The sequence below is a fragment of the Carassius carassius genome, chromosome 36, assembly GCF_963082965.1.
Source record: "Carassius carassius chromosome 36, fCarCar2.1, whole genome shotgun sequence".
Taxonomy (NCBI): Eukaryota; Metazoa; Chordata; class Actinopteri; order Cypriniformes; family Cyprinidae; genus Carassius; species Carassius carassius.
This window is the reverse complement of record NC_081790.1, coordinates 19,131,184-19,136,483: the sequence shown is the minus strand read 5'-3', so window position 1 is coordinate 19,136,483 and position 5,300 is coordinate 19,131,184. Positions and strand designations below refer to the sequence as shown.

The window sequence follows — 5,300 nt, the reverse complement described above, 5'->3', positions numbered from 1 at the left end:
GATCAAATACTTCATAGTCTCAGTAAAGAGGATCTCTTCACTCTGTACAATGAAGGACCACTGAGATCAGACAAAACAAGAAAAACATTCTACAAGCAGCATTTTGATTACACTGAGCCAATACCAATTTATCTGGGAACTGATACTGCTGGCAAGGAGCGCTTTTGCCAGTATGTGCCTATCAAGGAGACATTGCAAACCCTCTTCAGACAATCCAGTGTTAAAGTACAGTGCAGCCAAGCAAGATGTCACAACAGAGATGACATGGTTTTGGAGGATGTATTGGATGGAAAACATGTAAAAGAAAATTCTCTCTTAAAAAGCACTTCTTCATTGTCTCTCATTCTTTACCAGGATGCATTTGAAGTTGCAAATCCACTTGGCTCAGGAAAAAAAAAACACAAGATCTTAGCAGTGTACATGAGTCTTGGTGAGTTAGAGCCACAAAACCGCTCCCTAGTAGATCCGATGCAGTTGGTCCTGCTCTGCAGAGAGAATGACTTGAAGACTTTTGGAATTGAAAAGGTGTTTTCAAGTATTATCGCAGACCTTAACGATTTGGAAGATGCAGGAATTGATACAGAAGATGGCAATAGAAAAGCATCTGTAATTTCCATTTGTGGCGATAATCTTGGCTCCCACTGTATTGGAGGCTTCTGTGAAAACTTTAGTAGCAGTATACATTTTTGCAGATACTGCTTGATTAACAGAAGTGATTTTCAGAAGACCCCTCTGAAGTTAGGCCCAAAAGAACAGTTGAAGGTCACAAAGAGAATGTGAAACAGCTTTCCACCACTGGTCAAGATGTAGTACAGGGAGTCAAGTTTAACTCGCCTTTCAATTCATTGAAACATTTTCATGTACTGGGCTACCTCCATGTTTGGGCCATGATCTTTTTGAAGGAGTCGTTTCCTATGACTTGGTATTGTATATTGATCATCTGGTGAAACAAGAAAAACAGTTCACATATGCTCAACTAAATAGATGCATCACACAATTTAAATACTTAGGAAGTGATGGTCTCAACAAACCTTGTGAGGTGAAGGCTGATGGCAAAAGGCTTTGTGGCTCTGCAGCACAGAACTGGTGTCTGTTACGAATGTTGCCATTGTTAGTTGGCAATAGGATGCATAATCCAATGGATAGTCAAGTCTGGCAGTTGTGTCTTCAACTAAAGGAGATGGTCGAACTCATTTGTGCTCCCAAAATTCACCATAATCAGATTGCTTACCTGAAGACAATCACAGAAGATTATGTCCAATTGAGATGCAGCCTCTTTCCTAACCATCCACTGAAGCCAAAACATCACTATTTACTCCATTACAGTGACCTTATTCTGCACTTTGGACCTTATTCGTTTGTGGACCCTCAGATTTGAGAGTAAACATTCATATTTTAAGGAATGTGCTAGAAAACTCCACAACTTTGTTCATCTATGCAAAACTCTGGCAGAAAGGCATCAGTTGCTTCAAGCCTACCTTTGCAGTGGCTCAGTGTTTCCTCCTACAGTTCAAGCTGTTGGTGAAATCAATGAATATGATGAGCAGCTTTATTGTGGTTGTATTCAAGAGGCTGTAAGGGCAGCTGGCTTTTCAAAAGAAACCATGTCTGAAGTGTCAGCAGTGGTGTACAAAGGCACAAAGTACAGAAAAGGGTTTGTTGTTGCACTGAACGCCAAAGATCAGGACTTCATTTTTGGAAAAATATCAATGATTTTTATCAGTCATACACAAGTGCACTTTGTGGTTGACATGCTTCAGTCAGTGCTTTTGATTGATCTTGGACTTCATTGCCTAGGAAATTCAGAAGAAAAATTCATGTGTGTCCATGCTGACAGTTTGTGCGATTACTACCCTCTTCCAGTATATCAAGCTTCAGGACTAAATGTTGTCTCCCTGCATCATGCAATATGCTTTGTCTAAATCACTACAGATATGGATACTGAAAGCCTTCGATGTGAAATTAAAAAGACATTACCTGAACTGGAGGATGAGACGTTGAGGACGCTTGTTGCACACCTGATAGATGTTATTGGTGTCAGAAAAAGAGAAGACCTTATATTTGTTGGATCCGATGACTTTACTCTTTTTCTGACTCCGATACAGAGCCGAAAACTCATCCAAGCTTTCAAAAATGGTAAGTGCATATTATCAATCCTATTCACAGCAGAATGTCTTTAAATAGATAGTATTTAGGATAGGATAGATAGATAGGATCGCCAAACCCCTGAGTCCTCCATCGCCAAACCCCTGAGTCCTCCATCGCCAAACCCGAGTCCTCCATCGCCAAACCCTGTGACCTCCATCGCCAAACTCCTGTGACCTCCATCGCCAAACTCCTGTGACCTCCATCGCCAAACTCCTGTGACCTCCATCGCCAAACTCCTGTGACCTCCATCGCCAAACTCCTAAGTCCTCCATCGCCAAACTCCTGCGACCTCCATCGTCAAACTCCTGCGACCTCCATCTAGGGATGGGACGGTATGAAAATTTAATATCACGATTATAGTGACTAAAATTATCACGATTATCAATATTATCACGGTTTTGTTGAAACGAGATGAAAGTGTTCAAAAATAGTTGATGCTCACACTGAAAACATTTCAGCAAGTTTTATATTTAATAATCAACAAACAACTAATAAAACAAGCAACTCTATGCACTTAATTTAAAGAAAGATTAAATTCTGTGGCATTTCCTTCCTTACAATGAAAAGTGTAGAAGCATAGAAAAGCATAGAAAAGTCACTGACTTTCGCCATTCCTTCTCGAAAAAAAACAAAAAAAACATTGTGCGCTGCGCTTGCGTCAGACTGTTGCTGGCTGGACATGATTTAATAGTGAGTTATTAAAACCGCGATAATCAAACACGGTTTTAATGATAATTCATTTTTAAACGATATTACTAACCTTCAGCACATTTTATCACGGTTATCAATAAAACCGGTTATCGTCCCATCCCTACCTCCATCTCCAGACTCCTGCGACCACCATCTCCAAACTCCTGAGTCCTCCATCTCCAAGCTCCTGAGTCCTCCATCGCCAAACTCCTGAGTCCTCCATCTCCAAACTCCTGAGTCCTCCATCTCCAAGCTCCTGAGTCCTCCATCTCCAAGCTCCTGAGTCCTCCATCTCCAAGCTCCTGAGTCCTCCATCTCCAAGCTCCTGAGTCCTCCATCTCCAAGCTCCTGAGTCCTCCATCTCCAAACTCCTGAGTCCTCCATCGCCAAACTCCTGCGACCTCCATCGTCAAACTCCTGAGTCCTCCATCGTCAAACTCCTGAGTCCTCCATCGCCAAACTCCTGCGATCTCCTTTGTCGAACTCCCTCTCATGGTAACAAAACCCTATATACTTACCTGAATATTACTTGTGTCCTCCAACATATATTCAGTGTGGAATCCTCCCATTCATCTGCAACAAAGAAAACCAGCCACATCATCTCATCACTTGAAGTATCAGTAATCTCTCAATACTCAATCTCTCAATACTACTTGCCTAGAGTTTACATTTTGGGGTGAACTAATCCTTTAATTAAAGCCTATTTGAATTGACTTCATTTAAAGGGGTATGATTACCACAAGCATTGTGTACTTTATAAAGTAATCAAATAAGGACTGCATGATGCCAGTGGGAAAGACACTAGGTCCAGTTGATGGAACTGGCAGTGTTAAAAGTTGAGCCCTGCTGCAATTTATTAATGTCTGAATATTGTATCTGTGTATATGGAATTCATGTGGAACTCTTTCATACTCTTTGTAGAAGCAAATGGGCAAGTGGCCTCAACTTCTTCAGAGGGTCAGGAACCTCGTGTTTCACTCCCCGTACTTATACTGCCAGATGGATTTTCACCCAGTGCCACACAAATTTCTCCACTCCCTTCTGAACGACAAACTTCCTCAAACCAAAACAAGTCCTGGATCAGCAGCTTCCAAGTTCCATGGGACAAAATGCCAGTACGACTGTTACAGGCAATGGAAAAAGGTTGCTTGGCTCACCCAGAGGACAGAAGGGTACTGATTAGAGTTGTTGTTGAAGCAATGCAAGCACACTGCAAAAACCCCAGTAAAGCAATTTGTACTGAAGTGGCCAGATTAATTGTATGCAAGTACCCTGGGACTTTTGCTGATAAGACTGGAGAAGGTGAGCAGCTGGGGTGTGGTTATTATTCACTGTTCAGACAGCTTAAAACCAGAGTTGAGCACATAAATAGAGACAATGTCAGTAATCGAATCCGACAGCCTAGGAAAAGGTCCAGTGATGACAGCAGTGGTAATGATGCTGCCATAAAAAGAAGCAGAACAGATGTGGATAGTTATGGGTGTACAAAATGGCAACCCACTAATCTTCCACAAGGAGAAACAGCAGAATCATTGGAAGACAAGAGAAAGATCTTGGTAACCATCTTCAAGTCAGAAGGACCTACAGCTGTTGAGGCAATGGACGTAGAGAGGAATATGGAATTGACCTATATATATATCAGAGGCACATGATAAATACATGGCCCCCTCCCAGTTGAGGAGCAATGGCCATTTCTCTTCACTAAAAGAGGTCTCTGCAGTCATTTTCATATGCTCACTGATATTGATATTGACACACGCCTCCATGAAGCTTTCCTCACCAAGGGCAGGAGGATTATTAACTTTTTCCTAAATCAAAGACTAAAATGGAGCCAGGACATCCAGGCTTTGCTACGAGAGATGGAGCATGAAAGCATGAACAACCATCAAAAATGAGATTAAAATGCATCTTTTGCAGTGATTTTTCTGTGAGCATATCAGTGAACACCCCTGACCACTCAGTGTGTTTCACATCTTTGTAAATGAAATTTTAATGCGTTTTAGGAACGATTGTTCCAGTGCACCTATGCAACCATTGTGGAGGTGGGGGGGTGCTACCACAGAAACCGAAAGTTCTTGGGCCAGCAGCATGTGTCCAAATTTCAATCTTAACCCTTCTATTTCATCAGAAACAATCTGAAAACATGGCTTTAAGTTTTAAATACCGAACTTGTCCTTTAATGACTGTTAACTTGTTTTTAATTTATATTAGTTAGTAGTTTTAGTTGTGGTATCGAAATTGTAATTGAGAATTTCACTGGTATCTAAAATGTTGGTGTCATAACCTTGTTAATTACAATACAAACTTTTTTGTTATCAAAAACAATAACTATTCCATTAATTTATTACCTAAATAAAATGTTACGCACTACTTTATCTCTGTGTATGATTTAAAGTGGGCAGAATGCTGGATCTAACGTAACTGTCGAAAGTAACCGTCAATTTGTCCCTTCCGGTCAAATA

At 41.0% G+C, this 5,300-nt stretch overlaps 1 pseudogene; it reads left to right on the top strand.

Moving 5' to 3' along the window:
• Positions 1 to 1,413: 1,413 nt before the first annotated feature.
• On the top strand, positions 1,414 to 4,733 carry LOC132116592 (uncharacterized; annotated as a pseudogene).
• The last annotated feature ends 567 nt before the right edge of the window (positions 4,734 to 5,300 follow it).